The sequence below is a fragment of the Nicotiana tabacum genome, chromosome 6, assembly GCF_000715075.1.
Source record: "Nicotiana tabacum cultivar K326 chromosome 6, ASM71507v2, whole genome shotgun sequence".
Taxonomy (NCBI): Eukaryota; Viridiplantae; Streptophyta; class Magnoliopsida; order Solanales; family Solanaceae; genus Nicotiana; species Nicotiana tabacum.
The window spans coordinates 206331509-206349007 of NC_134085.1; positions in this window are offsets into that span (position 1 = coordinate 206331509).

The window sequence follows — 17499 nt, forward strand, 5'->3', positions numbered from 1 at the left end:
TAGGGACTAATGAGATTATCTAGAAAGGGCTTAAGGCGATTGCTAATGATTTTGGTAATAATTTTGTTACATAGGCCAATGAGACTAAAGTTTTTTAAATTGTTAGCATTAGGGATTTTTGGAATAAGGCAAAGGAAAGTGTCATTAACACCTTCAGGAATAACTCCACTATTGAAGGCCTCTTTGCAAAGGCTGGTAACTGAGTTGCCTATAATTTTCCAGTATTTTTGAAAAAAAAAATAGTGGAGTCTATCCGAACCAGATGTTTTAAAAGGTTTAAAATAAAAACAGGTCCTCGTTATTTCAGAATTGGTGATGGGGTTGTCTAGAGAGGTTAGGTCTATATTAATAAAAGATTGAGGGGTCTTTCTAATATTGTCCTAATTACCGAACTCATGAGAAGTAGTATAAACAGATTTAAAGTAGTCACTAGTGTGGATAATAATCTCATCGGCATCATTAATCCACTAATCTTGGTCATTTTTAAAGAAAACAATTTTGTTTTTCCTTTTTCTATTGGTGACCATTATTTGGTAAAACTTCGTATTAGCATCTCCATCATTTAACCAAAGAATTCTAGAACGAAGCTTCTAGTAGTCTTCTTCTAGTTTTAAAAGATTATTATATTCAAGTCTTAGGGTATTTTCAAGAGTTTGGAGGAATGGACTATAATAATAACTAACCAAGTTTTGAATACCATTAAGTCTAGCAAGGATTCTTCTTTTATTTCTAAAGATGTCACCAAAAATTTTGTTTTTCCACATGGTCACATTGTTTCTAAATGTAGCAGCTGCTTCTACGAAAGGGTTACTACCCCAAGAGTCTTCTACCACATTATAAAATTGAGGATGCCTACACCAAAAGGGTTCAAGTCTAAAGGGTTTGGGATAAGGTGCACACTGCTTTGGAAGGAGATTGATCAGTAAGGGATTATGATCTGAATGGGTTTTAAGGAGGTGAATTATGGAGGCATTAGGAAATTTTTGGATCCATAGATCATTACTAAAAACCTTATCCAGCCGTTCTAAAATAAGATTGTTATTAGCAATCTTCGATTAGACCACGTATATTTACTATCCTTGAACCCTAAGTTTAAAAGATTGCAATAGTTCAAGTAAGACCAAAGTTTAAGGACATGTCTACGGTTTATAGATTTACCCTCTATTTTTTATTAGCATTAAAGACGTCGTTAAAATCACCCCCAACTAGCCAATGACCCTTAAAATTATCCGCAATATTTTTAATATTTTTAATATTTTTTTCACATATTGTCTCTAATGACAGGGTTTGTACTAGCATATATAGAAGAAAAAAGCCATCTAAAATTTGTAGGTCGTACCTCAATAGTTGCATGGACTTCATGGTTATGCCTGACGAAATTATGCATATTTACTTTGGTATGATCCCAAAGGACAACCATTCCATTAGCTTGGCCTTCAGCAAGCACCTCAATCAACTCCGAGAAATCAAATTCGTTCATAAGAGAGCCATGATTATGCATTCTAGTTTCTAGTAATGCAACCATGCAAGGCCTATGTGTTACCATAAGTTCCCTAAAATTTCTTCTAAAGTCCTCATTATTCTCACCTCTAATATTTCATATAATAAAGTTGATAGAGCTAGATATATTAGCAGTTTGTGATTGTTTGTGTCCATTCTCCATGGATAGATGGGAGCTTCTCCTCAGAGTGGGGACTAAGATCATAGCTTTATTCCCCACTGTTGGATCCTGAGGTGGGCGTATATCCATTGCACACTTGAAGAGATCCGGTGGACAAACAAGAATGTGCCTCTTCTCTTGACCTTCTCTGAACAAGAAAATCTTTACTTTGTTTAGGCTTCCCAATTCCACCACTGATTCTCCAATCAAGTCGATTGGCTTGTTCATCTTTTCTTCCACTGGATTCCCCATGTTTGGAATGATTGGAGGATCTGGGTTGATATTCCCTATGTTCATTTGCATTTTGGAGGGGGTGGTTGTTGTGGTGGCTGGGGAGCCTCCCACTGTATTAAAATTGGGTTCAGAGCTGTTAGTGTTTCTGCTGGGAAGAACGGGAGATCTAGGTTTTGTGGTAGTATTGGGACTCGGTTGAAGGGAGGGGGTAGGTTCCACTAACCTCTCATTTCCTGCACTAGGTTCTGGTTCAGAGCTGGAGCTAGAGGTTGTGAATGTTGTTTACCCATACATGATTCAAATAGTTGTTGATGGCAAGATGAAGACCTTCGGATACTAGTTGGGCAAGGTAACGAGGATTTTGGATCAAGATGACACTCTCCTGTCCATTGATTGTTGCATTGAACATGAGACCTCTCCCTATTAGCCCTAACTCTATCCAGGATAGAGGATGGTGTTCCTAGGATGGTGGTGGTTGGAAGTAGACAATGGGATTGTTTGGGAGTTGTTGTGGAAGAGGAGGAAGGTTTGCCATGTTCAAGGGAGAATGGTTGCGAGGGAGTTGAATCAACCGGTATCTCCTTCGGTTGGTTAATGGGAGCCATGGCATTATTAAAGGTGTTTGGAGTGTTTAAGTTTGTAGGAGTTGGGGAGTAGGGAATGATTGCATCCACATGCATGCAATTTGTGGGATTATGCATGTAGGATTTATTAGAAGATTTTGAGGATTTTGCATGGGGAAATTTGGCCACATATCCCATGCAAACTTCCATTTGTTAAATCTTGAGATTACTAGTGGACAAGTATGATTTTTTACGAGTATTGGTTTTGTCTTTTGTGAGGGAGTTCTGTGGGTTAGAGGTACTGTCTAGTTTGGAAGGGTAGTTTAGTATAGTAGCTCCACACGAAGGGGGAGGGGGTTACACTAATTATTTCGGATAAGTTATCTCCATCAATTGGTTAGGCGTGTGAATAGTAGGATCATTAGGGTTAATAAAGTTATTAGCTAATTTTGTCTTTTCTAAATCTTATATACAAGCATACAAATTGATATTATTTGAGTTATTTAATAAAAAAAATATTTTGAGGGTGGTGGTTTTCTGAAACAGTGTGCTCCTCACACAAAGTGGAGAAGCGTTTTTTTATTCAAGTTACCCTTTTTGCTTCCCATAGTTGTATTGGTGAATTTTGCCAGACGAGGATTATATTGTGTAGGAGACATAGAATAATTATCCTTATGGACAAATTTTAGCGTTTGAGTTTGAATGAACTTACCTGTTGCATCATTAAAGATTTTAACGTCTATACCTGCATCTGTAGAGTTCTCTTTGTCATTATTTGTGATCTTTTTCTGCATCCTTTTTGTTTTTTGGAAGGACACTATGTGCCAGCCTTCTTCGTTCCTTGCTTTCCCTAGATCTGTTTCATCAGATTCATCTTTATTACCTTTTACTTGGACTACTGAGATTGCAGTCATTGGGCATAGGTACATTGTGTGCCCTAACAGTCCACAATTCTTACAAAGTATTTTCTCCCCTTCATATTCAATTGGCTGTTTATAATTTTCAATATTAATAGACTAACAACTAGTTTGTCCATAGGTAATTCCACACATAGACGAGCATATCGACCTCTTAGGGTAGCAGAGGTACAAGCATCTATTTTAAGAAGTCTACCAATCGAATTTCTAATTGTTTGAAGTATGATCCCATTGTAAAACTCCGTAGGCAGGTTTGGTAGGTGAATCCAAACAGCTGTATGAATTTGTTTTGGCATTGGATGCTACGAAGTTGGTTCTCATCTTTGGCATGATAGAAAATGTCCAAAGATGAATCATGAACCATTTTGAAGAACTGTGATCATGCTTTCCTGCTTTTGAAACTTATCAATGAAGTAATCTGACCCTAAATCTATTAAAGGAAAATTTTCAGACACCTTCCAAAGCTCCTTGACTTTATTCTTGAGAATTTGATGGAGTATTATTTTCCCTTATAGCTTAATAATATTTCCGGGGCATGCACATCCGTTTTTTGTCTTCTTGTGAAAGGGAGATTATCTTTTCTTCTATGGTTAGTTCAAGGGGTGTCATTGAGGAAGTAGTGTCACCGGAGCTGACTCTTAGGGTGGTCAAGTCAGTGATAATATCCAACCTTTCACTTGTCACACCTCCTTTTTCCTACCCCCACAAGGGAGTATAAGGGAGTTTTTTCCAATTTAAGTGATAATCGAAAGGGGATTATTCTATTTATTTCAGAGTCATCACTTGAAATAATTATGGTGTTCTAAGTCACGGGTTCATTTTAAAATCCCAAATCGAGGAAATTTTGAACTTATTTTTAAAAGTCTGCGAACTAGAAATTCTAGATAAGGAATTCTGTTAACTCGGGAGAAGGTATTAGGCATTCCCGGGTTCCATGATTAGCACGGTCGCTTAAACTATTAATATTGACCTAATTATCTGATTAATTATATGTTTTAAACCTATTGTGCATTTTTAACTTTATAACCGTTTTTATTCATTTAACTGCTTTTTAGGATTTATGGAATTATTTTTTGAATAAGTTACGATTGTCGTACAGTTGCCGTTTTGGAACACACCGTAAACCACGCTACTTGAAATGCACCCGCGATTCGCGATATGTTTATTTTATTATTATTCGAAGTTGTTATGATTGGGTCACATGAAATGGACCCCCAAATTAAAAAATCAGGTATCGTGACTATGCCACGGGAACCGTACCCATAGTCACGATAATTTATTATTCATCGTATTTAAAGCAACTACGACATTCATAAGTTTGTTTATTTCGTACCGATTGGAAATGGTTTGTAAAGTCCAAAGGTGTGTGAAATTCTTTTGTGGACAAAGGTCCAGCATTATTTGTAATGTTTTACTGGAGATAAACATTTCCATAAATGTAATAAATGCCGCAAAAAGATAAATAAGAGAGAATTGAAGTTACACTTTCAGAAGAGGGCATAAAGGTCCAAACACAGTAATCTATGCTACACCATTGAACTTGTGTGCACCCAAAAAAACCCACAAATCGAGTATATCAAATATACGTCAATTACTGGCATATGCAATGTAATCAAAGGAAAGTCCAGCTACTAGTGGCCTACAACTTGAATCCAATTTATTAAATGCAAGAAAACTTCCCATCCTTACATACAACAATGAAAGAACTCTCCACGATATTATGCAAAAGCCAGTAATATGAATGAAGGCAAATTGTTTTATTCCATTGTTAAAGAATATATCTACAGAAGGCAAAGGAAGAGGGCAAAAGAAGAAACTAAGCCGAAGGGAAAGCATTAGAAGCAAAATTCTCATTAACAAACTTGGATTTAATAGTTCAAGAAAAGAACACACGTGAGATGAACAAAGTATATTCGCAAGATTTGGACGTGTCATGTACTTCCCCACGAGGCAAAACAAGGAAGCCAATGGTATCACAGTCCACAATGCAATAAATTAAAGGGGTTGATTAGAGAATATAAAAGGGACTGCAAAATAAATCATAAATTTTGATTATCCACTGAAACCATAAATACAGAGGAGTTCAGAATGACCTATTTGAGCAAGGAAGATGTTAATATGAGCCAAATAAGGGCAACAAATCAGTCCGAAGAGCTCGACAAAATAGATACATCAGATGCAAAAGCATATATTCGGCATAAACTTCAGAATCCTAGAAAAATGAGAAGACTAGGCAGTAGCAATTTCAACCAATTTTGCTCTTGATTTTTTGCATGAGATTTTTATATTCAAAGATGCATGAATCCGTGTATTTTTCTTCTTCCAGATTCGAAACAAACTCAACAGTTGCACTAAACTCTGAAATTCCCCAAAAAATGTCAAAAAAACGAATTGAAATTGAACCCAACTTTGTAACATTGAATTTCAGATATGATCTCTGTAATTTCACGCTCTTACTAGAGGCCTAAGCATGTTTGAAAGGAAAGAGTGTGTATGAGTGAGAGGAATCAGTGTAGGTGTATGAGTTTTTCATTCCATAGGAGCTGAGTGAGAGGTCAAGGAAGAAGAAAGGGAATCGAGAATGGGGGGAGGCTGCGCCATTTTTTTTTAGCTTCTTCAGGTGAGGTCCTTAATTATCTGATGTTGTCTTCTTTCTATATCTAGGTTTTATTAAAGGTTAAGGGGTTTGGGTAGGTTAGAGTAATGGGCTTGGGCTAAAAGATTGGACTTGGGTTAATTAATTGGGGTCAAATTAAGGATTGGCCCAATTTTGAATAAACAAGACCAAACATTTTTTCCTATTTTCTTCTATTTATTTTTCTTTTTTTCTTTTCTTTAATTAATTAAAAACCTAAATTAAGCTATTGTTTTTTAGAAAATAAAATTCTTTATTTATTAAAACAACTAATTAACTTAAAACTAAGTAAAAACACTAGTTTCTAAAGACTAAAAGCTAAATATGTAAAAATGACTATTTTTGTGATTTTTCTTTAATAATACAATTAACTCAATGTGATTAATTTCTAAATTCAGATTGAACTTAGGATGACATAAAATTAAAAATGTGAAAATATTATGATTTTTTCTATAATTTTAAAATATTAAAAATGCATAAAATGCAATTGAATAAAGAAAAAATTCCTAAAAATCAATTAAAATTATTTTTGGTCCATTTTTAGGAGTTATTTTCATGTAGGGCAAAAATTAGGTGCTCACAGCTGCCCCTCTTTGCTCAGAAACATGAAGAGTTTTCGGGCAAAGATAAAGTGAGCAATTTTGAGCAATTTTTGCCCGTTTGAAACTCCATTTGGAAGCATTTTGAAAAAGTTTGACCGAACCTTGCTTCGGAGGTTGTCTACATATCCTTGGCTATAAAAGAATCAGGTCGGTGTAGTTTTGGAAGTTTTGGTAGCTGAGACTACCGAGAAATTGTGATTTCACTACTGTTGCTGCTATTTCTGCTTGTTGAGCTCCTTATTACACCAAAATGAAAAATAAAAAGTTAAACTAGCTAAGCCTATCAACTACGAGTTACAAGATTCCTATCTATAAATCTTCTGAAGCTTGATCTTGAGTCTTGGCTAGTTCTTCCTGCAGACTCTGATCTGAATCTTGATGCTCGTTAGCTGCAACCGCTGGTTCATTCTTCTTCAGCTTTTTGGATCAAGGCGGGACATGCAATGCTTGTGACTTCAATCATATCTTGAGCAGTCCGCATCTTTTCTCCGCTTCTATACTTAGAGTTCAACTTCTTTTCTTGTTCTTCTTTTCTTTTATTTGGGTTTAGACTTCTTCTTTTGGTCATCTCAAACCTTGTGCCTCACGGTGAAAACTTGTTTAGGCACCAAAGCAAACAAACGAAATTTTCTGCTCAGTTTTCACTAGAAAAATTTCGAGAGTTATTGTAACAAAAATCTAAACTATTTCTTTATTGAAAGTAATTAAAACCGGAATTGTGTATTCCTGAGAAAAAGAGATTAGGGAGTGAAGACCCTATATCTAAAATGCAATCAAATGGGGATCGGAGGCCCCAAGTTGGGAAGATTACCAGATTATGCTGGAAAAATGACCGGGTTATGCCGGAAAGGTCCTCGGGTTATGCCGGAAAAGTCATCGGGTTATGCAGGAAAACAAAAAGGTTCTCGGGTTATGCCGGGGAGGTCCACGGGTTATGCCGAAAAGTCATCGAGTTATGCCGGAAAAGAAAAAGGTCCTCGGGTTATGCCAGGGAGGTCCACGGGTTATGCCGGAAAAGTCATTGGGTTATGCCGGAAAAGAAAAAGGTCCTCGGATTATGTCGGGGAGGTCCACGGGTTATGCCGGAAAAGTCATCGAGTTATGTCGGAAAATAAAAAGGTCCTCGGGTTATGCCGGAAAATAAAAAGGTCCTCGGGTTATGCCAGGGAGGTCCACGGGTTATGCCGGGAAAGTCATCAAGTTATGCCGGAAAACAAAAAGGTCCTAGGGTTATGCCGGGGAGGTCCACGGGTTATGCCGGAAAAGTCATCGGATTATGCCGAAAAAGAAAAAGGTTCTCCAGTTATGCCGGAGAGGTCCACGGGTTATGCCGGGAAAGTCATCGGGTTATATCGGAAAAGAAAAAAGTTCTCGGGTTATGTTAGGGAGGTCCACGGGTTATGCCGGAAAAAGTCATCGGGTTATGCCGGAAAAAGAAAAAGGTCCTCGGGTTATGCCGGGGAGGTCCACGGGTTATGCCGGGAAAGTCCTCGGGTTATGCCGGGGAGGTCCACGGGTTATGCCGGGAAAGTCATCGGGTTATGCCGGAAAAGAAAAAGGTTCTCGGGTTATGCCGGAAAAAGAAAAAGGTCCTTGGGTTATGCCGGGGAAGTCCACGGGTTATGCCAGGAAAGGTCCTCGGGTTATGTCGGGGAAGTTCACGGGTTATGCCGAAAAAAGAAAAATGTCCTCGGGTTATGCCGGGGAGGTCCACGGATTATGCTGGGAAAGGTCATCGGGTTATGCCGGGAAGGTACACGGGTTATGCTGGGAAATGTCATCAAGTTATGCCGGAAAAAGAAAAAGGTCCTCGGGTTATGCGGGGGAGGTCCACGGGTTATGTCGGGAAAGGTCATCGGGTTATGCCGGAAAAAGAAAAAGGTCCTCGGGTTATGCCGGGGAGGTCCACGGGTTATGCCGGGAAAGGTCATCGGGTTATGCCGGGAAGGTCCATGGGTTATGTCGGGAAAAGTCCTCGGGTTATGCTGGAAAAGAAAAGGATCCTCGGGTTATGCCGGGGAGGTCCACAGGTTATGCAGGGAAAGGTCATCGGGTTATGCTGAAAAAACAAAAATGTCCTCGGGTTATGTCGGTGAGGTCCACGAATTATGCCGGGAAAGATCATTGGGTCATGCCGGAAAAGAAAAAGGTCCTCGGGTTATGTCGGGGACAACTAGGGAATGAGACCCTATGTTGAAAAGGATTACCAGGTTATGCTGGCATCGACTAGGGACTGGGACCCTAATGGAAAGATTACCAGGTTATGATGGCATCAGCTAGGGAGTGAGACCTTATGCTACCGTATGGGACCTTTTCATCATTTTTCTTCTTCTCTCTTTTTTTTTATATTTTTTTTATTTCAGAAAAATGAGTAAAAATGCAGGAAAGAATTTGAAAGAAACTTCCCTTTCGGATTGATTATTGTTGCTAAGCTATTTCTAGCCCTTGTGCAGTTTCTTTTTGGTTGCACCTACTTCTTGCAAGGTTGCTTTGGATTGCACATGTTTCCTGTTTTCTAACAAAGAACAATTGTTAATTTGAAACGGTGGTTGGTTTTGTGGCCTTGACGGTTTCAATCACTTAATCTCGGCCCAGCTTCTTTGATGCAGACCTCAACTGCAACTGCTTGTTCCCTGAGGACCGATTTCATTTCAGGCCCTGGAGAATCTCTGGTTTTTCCAGACTTTGCCATGACGGTTGGTCACATGTGACTTCAGCTTTCAACTTTATTTCGCCTTTGTGGGCCTTTCCCTTCTAACTTGTTGCCTTTTCTTTTTCTTTTTTTTTTGCTCCTCAAACTTTGTCGCAACGGCTAGTCGCGTGGGACTTAACTTTTTCCAACTTTATTTCGCCTTCGTAGGCCTTTCATTTTTGGATTCTTTCTTCTAACTTCAATTTCAGAGCATTTGGGGTACCTTGGCTTTTCAAACCTTTGCCAAGGCGGTTAGCCACGTGGGACTCAACCTTTTTAGATTCATTTTGCCTTTGTGGGCATTTGACTTTGATTTCCTTTCTTTTCAGGAGTTTTTCAATTTCAAAACATCAGCCGCCATGGCCGGTCAAGGTTGACTTGATGCCCCCAACGAGGCTGGTGCCTTTTTGCATATTAGCTTGTATCAAATGAGAAACATGTAAATCAGTCTTACCATCATTTCTTTGTCTTAGTTTCAGAACAGAGTTGGGCCGAAAGGGATTCAAAGAAAACAAATAATGGAATAGAGAATGAGTTTAAAACAAGAAGTGTCCCTTTCGGGGAAAGGAAAGAAGGACTTATCTGGAGTACATGCAGACTTCAATGAACATGACATGCCATTTGGACTGGATGCCTGATCTATGTAAACCGTCCGATTCTAAAAAATTTATCACAACTTTTGCCTTAAAATCGAGAAATCTTGCTAGGACTCTGTCAATGCCGATGACTGTGAGGATCTTCTTTTCGATCAGGGGCGCCCTTTGCGGGTTTTCACCTGCTGACCTCTCTCATTTCTCTTCTTACTGTCGCATTATAGTGCTCTTTGTGAGTTTTCACTAACAAAACTCTTTCATTTTTATTTCTCTGTGCTTACCGTCGCCTCACGGTGCCCGTGTGGATTTTCACCAATAAGACTCTCTCATTTTATTTCTCTCATTTGGATTGCATCAAATTCAAGTAGCCGCATTCTCCAATCCTTGAATATTCTCACCGATTGATCGGAAAGACTTGGACAGGATTTGGGATAAAAGGAATTTGGATTAAATTATAACTTCGGAACCTTTCAGGCGAAACCATTGTAACTCCTGCCCCAGTTTCACTTTTGGGGGAATTTTGGTGTGACTGAACCCCAGTGAGAGGCTGCCTACGCATCCTTTCGGAATCAAGTCGAACGTAGTTCAGGGAACTTTTTTTCCTTTTGTTTTTCTGTTTTGTTTTGTTTTCTCTTTCTTTTTCCTTTCCTTTTTCCTCTCTTTTTTCATCATTTTTTTCATTTTATTTTCTTTGTCTTTTCTCCCTCCCCCCCCCTGTATCTTTATTTTCTTCTCTTTATTTTCATCATCATTTTTCAATCAGTTTTTTTTCATAACACTTTCAGGTTATAAAGAGGGTAATCAAAGAAGAGTAACCGGCTCAAAAGGTTTGCAAAGGGTTGAATATTTGGATACTAAGAAAGAAAGCCTTCTTCATCCCAACCGGAGATCATTAATGATGTATAAAAGATCCAACATATTACCTTTGTCTGCATTTGCATTGACAGTTGTTTCAGGGACATTTCTTCGATGTGTTCCACGTACAACGCTCTCTTTTGGCAGTACTCTTGTTACCATGTATGGACCTTTCCAATCTAGAACCAATTTTCCTTCAACTGTTCCACCTCTTTGTTTTATTTCTTTAAACTTATCTTCATTGCAATCTGATTCTTGATTCATGATTTCGAAGTCTGACAGCGTTTCAGGATCTGGGCATGAAGTCCGCAAGTATGTCATGTTGTTGAAATCTGCATTTAACAGAACTGAAAAGAGAATAAGAAAATGACAAAATTAAGAAAAGAGACATCCCTGGAAGAATTTCATTTGTTTTTTTTTATTTTTGATTTTTTAAGATATAAGGGTTTACACTGGAAAGTAAGACAATAAAGTAAAATATCCAGATCACACCCTGAGATAATCCGGACGCAAAAAGGATAGTAAGACTGGCTACCAAGACTCCCGTCTAATGGGGAACTTTCAGGCTTGGCGACCATCTTTCAACTTTTCTTCTATTTCGGCAATGGCTGCAATAGCCTTTAGTGCAGGATCAAATTCCTCATCTTTACAAATCATTCCGACTATTGGCCCAGTGTTATGAGCAGGCAACAAATTGTTCATCACATCAGGAGCTTCTTCATCCCAAAAAGCGATTCTTTTAGCTTCAATCAAGTCTTCAACTGCCATTTTAAGGGACCAACAGTCCTCTATACTGTGTCCCACTACTCCAGAGTGGTATTCACATCTAGCATTAGCTCGGTGCGATAGGGACTCAGGGTTCAGCCGGTTCGAGGCCACTGGCTGCAATAGATTTGGCCTGATTAGCCTTTGGAACAAGCTTGAATACGATTCACCAATAGGGGTGAACTGATTCTTTCTGAAAGGATGTCTTGGGCGAGGATTGTATTGGGGATCGTTTGGTTGAGGATTATATGGAGCTTGGTAAAGATGGGTATTTCTGGGAAGTGGAGCTCGGTTTCGTGGATAATGTTGTGGCCGCGGGTAAGGTTGCGCATTCATCACCGCATAAAGAGGTGATGCCACGACATAAGTAGCATCTTGAAAGGGATAATAATGTTGAGGGACCTCACGAAGCATATATGATTAGCTGAATGACCTGCAGGACCCCCTTGAGCTGGAAGCCATCATGGATCCTTCTTCTCTCCCGTTTCCATTTATCAAACCCTCTGAACCATTTTGAACACCTGATGATGTGGCTTTAAAAGTAGCATAACTCAAGATTCGACCTGTTTTTAGCCTACTTTCTACCAATCTCACCAATTTTGATAGCCTCAGCAAATGGCTTTCCCATAACAGACATCATGTTCTGGAAGTAGCCCGCCTCTTGGGCCTATAAAAAGACCGTGACCATTTCAATTTCATCCATTGGAGGCTTTACCCTGGCAGCTTGCTCACACCATTTGACAGCATATTCGCGGAAGCTTTCCGTAGTTTTCTTTTTCAAATTGGACAAAGTGTTTCTATCATGAGTGATGTCCATATTATACTGGAATTGGCGGACAAAATCTCGGGCCATATTGTCCTACACGTGCCAATGAGTAATTTCTTGATCCATATACCACTCAAAAGCGATTCCTGTGAGGCTTTCCCCAAAATAGACCATTAACAGCTCCTCTTTTTCACTAGCACCCCTCAACTAGTTACAATATCGTTTCAGATGAGCGATCGGGTCTCCATGCGCGTCGTACTTTCAAATTATGGCATCTTGAAGCCAGATGGCAAGTGGACATGGGAAAACATACAGAGGTCAGAGTATGAGATACTCTTTTGGCCACTCAGATCTTGCATGTTTTTTAGGCTTTGTTCGATGCTCTTCATCTTCCGAGCCATTTCCTCTTGCTCGGGATTTTTAACAACCTTTTCTACTCCTCTGAGAGATCATATTGTGGAGGTTGAGTGAAAGAGTACGGGGTCACATATGCTATTTCTGATTGAAATTGTGGACCTTGAAAGGTGAACATTGGAGGCTCAATATACGGCCGTGGTAAAGTTGGTTGTGCTCTGGTGCAGACTGGTGCTGCATAGAACAATATTGGAGGTGTCCTGGAAACTGGCCCACATAAGGCATGCCAGGAACATTGGACAGCATTGGAGGGTGCCCGCATGGGATGAGCGGGGTTGGGCACAGGGGTGTTGGTAACCTCACCTGACCTGGGGATCAACTCAGGGAACCTAGGGATTGCATTTAGCGGTTCCCTACCGTTAAACCAGGCATCCCACATTTTCAATATGCGGAGACGCAACATCTTATTCTCTTCAGCAACTGCTGATTCTAGCTGTAGAATAGCCGATGCGGGGCTATCCTCGGGACCAATGATTGGTAGATTGCTCGCGGAGGCCATCTGTGCCTTTGGATCTTGTGAAGGAGGGGAGGCTAGACTACCAACAAAACCAACCACCAAAACCTAGCTTCTTTGCACATCCAGCAACCTTGTTAGTTTTGAAATATCTAACATATAGGAAATCGCACGTTGGGATGCAATGCACCTAAAGTTAAACGCTTCTATCGTGTGTTTGAACGGTTGCATGTTTCATCCCGGTCTTAACTGACCTTCTTTTTTTTTCAATCTGCACCCATTTTCTTCATTTCTGCCCCTCTTTAATCACTCTTGATTTTTTTTCATTTCGTTTGTGTCGCTCTTTTTTTCACTCTTTCTTTCTTTTTCACTAAAAAAAAATTCAGTTTATTTTTCACTCAATTAATTTTATGGCTATGATCGAATTCGATAGGGATTACCTGCATATCATAACACCGCATGAGTTAGATCTTGCATAGTTCGGGAGGATCGAAAATGGAGTAAAACCGCACGAGTTAGATCTTGCATAGTTCGGGAGGATCGAAAATGGAGTAAATAAGCTAACCTTTTTTTTGGTTGGAATTTTTGAAAGAAATGCTTTAAAAGAAGAAAGGAAATATATTTTTTTGATTCTTTTTTGTTTTTTTTTTTAAAGAAAGACTTCTAAAAATTCATTTGCCATTGATTTGAACTTTGAAAATTTCAAAAGTAAAAAAAAAATATTTTTTGTTTGAATTTTCATTTGTTTTATCTTTTTCTAAGGAAGAAAGAAGATATTTTTGGATTTTGGATGTTGCCTCTTAATTTTCGAAAGAGGGACTTTTTGTAAGAAAAATATTTTGAATTTCTGAGTTTTTTATTTATTCACAAAAGTACTTCTAAAGAAAAGCAAAATATTTTTGGACTTTAATTTTTCAATTTTTTTTGTTGACATTTATGAAATAAATACTTTTAAAGAAGGAAAGGAATATTTCCCTTTCTTTTGGATTCTTTGTTTTTTTTTAATTTTTGGAAAAATACTTCAACATAAAGGAAACCCTGTTTTGGATTTTTATTCATTTTGATTTTTCTTTCTATTTCTTTTTCCGTATGAAAGACTTCAGAAAGAAGGAAACTATTTTTTTTTTTGAGTTTAATTTTTTTTTTGAATTTTATAAGAAAATGCTTCTAAGGATGGAATTGAAGGGAATTGATTTTGGATTTTTTTTAAAAAAAAAGTTAGGGCCGAAACCGATGAGGTCTGCCTACGTATCGTACATCCGGTGAGAATCAGACCCGCGTAGTTCGGTCAGTTTTGACGGAACAAGGGAAACATGGCTTGAAAATTTTAGCTCATTTTGGAATGACTTTTTTTTTCCAGAATTTCGGCAGAGTTTCCAGATTTTCCAAATACCTACCTCACTTTTTTTTTTCTCTTTTTATTTTTTCTGTTTTTATTTTCTTATTCTAGAAGTAAGTCGACACGCAAGCCAAAACAAATAAATACGCAAGTAGCACGTAAAATGCATTAGGATGGTCTTTTAAATTGGGTACACCTGTCCTAGACGGACCCAACCCCTGTGTTGAGTCTCCAAAGTCAAATGCACGTGATGCAGACAAGCGTACATACTAGGGATCCGACATGAGGCTATGTTATTCTAGGTTTAAAACCTGGGTGTATTGTTCTAGACTTGGTTTACCAGAGCGGACAAATCGAACCGAGAGGGGGCTACGTACCGAGAACCAAAAGGCCATCCGGCTTTGTAACTTGTCCGAGCCTCTTTCTAATTCAAGGTATGACACTAACAAAAAAGGAGTCACGCCAGCGTGCACATCCCCGAAGATGAGAAAAGAAGGGTTTCGTAACAGTTTATATACAGTTCAAATAATATCAAAGCGGTAAAAAGCGAAAATTAGCACATTAGTCTCAACATGTAAAAGTCAGATAAAAACAAGTCAACTATAACAGTTATTCTAAGCTCGAATTCTTGAACCCTGAACCAAAGTTCTGGGTTTTGATCCCCAGCAGAATCGCCACAACTGTCACACCTCATTTTTCCTACCCCCGCAAGGGGGTATAAGGGAGTTTTTTCCAATTTAAGTGACAATCGAAATGTGATTATTCTATTTATTTCAGAGTCGTCACTTGAAATATTTATGGTGTCCCAAGTTACCGGTTCATTTTAAAATCTCAAATCGAGGAAATTTTGACTATATTTTTAAAAGTCTGTGAACCAGAAATTCTAGATAAGGAATTCTGCTAATCCGGGAGAAGGTATTAGGCATTCCCGGGTTCCGTGGTTCTAGCACGATCGCTTAAACTATTAATATTGGCCTAGTTATCTGATTAATTACATGTTTTAAACCTATTGTGCATTTTTAACTTTATAACCGCTTTTATTCATTAAACTGCTTTCTAGGATTTACAGAATTATTTTTTGAACAAGTTATGATTGTCGTACACTTGCCGTTTTGGAACACACCGCAAATTACGCTACATGAAATGCGCCTGCGAATCACGATATGTTTATTTTATTATTATTCGAAGTTGTTATGATCGGGTCACATAAAATACACCCCCGAATTTGGGAATTAGGTATCGTGACTATGCCACGGGAATCTTATCATAGTCACGATAATTTATTATTAGTCGCGCCTAAAGCAACTATGACATTCATAAGTTTGTTTATTTCGTACCGATTTGAAATGGTTTGTAAAGTCCAAAGGTGAGTGAAATTCTTTTGTGGACAAAGCTCCAGCATTATTTGTAATGTTTTACTGGAGATAAACATTTTCATAAATGTAATAAATGTTGCAAAAAGATAAATAAGAGAGAATTGAAGTTACACTTTCAGAAGAGGGCATAAAGGTCCTAACATAGTAATCTATGCTACACCATTGAACTTGTGTGCACCCATAAAAACCCACAAATCGAGTATATCAAATATACGTCAATTACTGGCATATGCAATGTAATCAAAGGAAAGTCCAGCTACTAGTGGCCTACAACTTGAATCCAATTTATTAAATGCAAGAAAACTTCCCATCCTTACATACAACAATGAAATAACTCTCCACGATATTATGCAAAAGCCAGCAATATGAATGAAGACAAAATGTTTTATTTCATTGTTAAAGAATATCTCTACAGGAGGAAAAGGAAGAGGGCAGAAGAAGAAACTAAGCCGAAGGGAAAGCATTAGAAGCACAATCCACATTAGCAAACTTGGATTTATTAGTTCAAGAAAAGAACACACGTGAGATGAACAAAGTATATTCGCAAGATTTTGACGTGTCATGTCCTTCCCCACGAGGTAAAATAAGGAAGCCAATGATATCACAGTCCACAATGCAACAAATTAAAAAGGTTGATTAGAGAATATAAAATGAACTGCAAAATAAACCATAAATTTTGATTATCCACTGAAACCATAAATACAGAGGAGTTCAGAATGACCTATTTGAGCAAGGAAGATGTTAATATGAGCCAAATAAGGGCAGCAAATCAGTCAGAAGAGCTCGGCAAAATAGATACAGCAGATGCAACAGCATTTATCCGGCACAAACTTCAGAATCCCAGAAAAATGAGAAGACGAGGCAATAGCAACTTCAAACAATTTTGCTCTTGATTTTTTGTATGGGAATTTTTATATTCAAATATGCAGGAATCCGTGTATTTTTCTTCTTCCGGATTCGAAACAAACTCAACAGCTGCATTAAACTCTGAAATTCCCCCAAAAATGTAAAAAAAAAAAAACGAACTTTGTAACCTTGAATTTAAGATCTGATCTCTATAGTTTCACGCTCTTACTAGAGGCCTAAGCGTGTGAGAGAGGGAGGAGCGTGTATGAGTAAGAGGAATCAATGTAGGTGTGTGAGTTTTTCGTTCCATGGGGGCTGAGTGAGAGGCCAAGGAAGAAGAAAGGGAATCGAGAATGGGGGGAGGTTGCGCCTTTTTTTTAGCTTCTTCAGGGTGAGGTCTTTAATTATCTGATGTTGTCTTCTTTCTATATCTAGATTTTATTAAAGGGTAAGGGGTATGGGTAGGTTAGAGTAATAGGCTTGGGCTAAAGGATTGGACTCGGGTTAATTAATTGGGGTCAATTTAAGGATTGGCCCAATTTTGAATAAACAAGACCAAACATTTTTTCCTATTTTCTTCTATTTATTTTTCCCTTTTTCTTTTCCTTAATTAATTAAAAACCTAAATAAAGCTATTTTTTTTGTAGAAAATAAAATTCTTTATTTATTAAAATAACTAATTAACTTAAAACTAAGTAAAACACTAATTTCTAAAGACTATAAGCTAAATATGTAAAAATGATTATTTTTGTAAATTTTTTTCTTAATAATACAATTAACTCAATGTA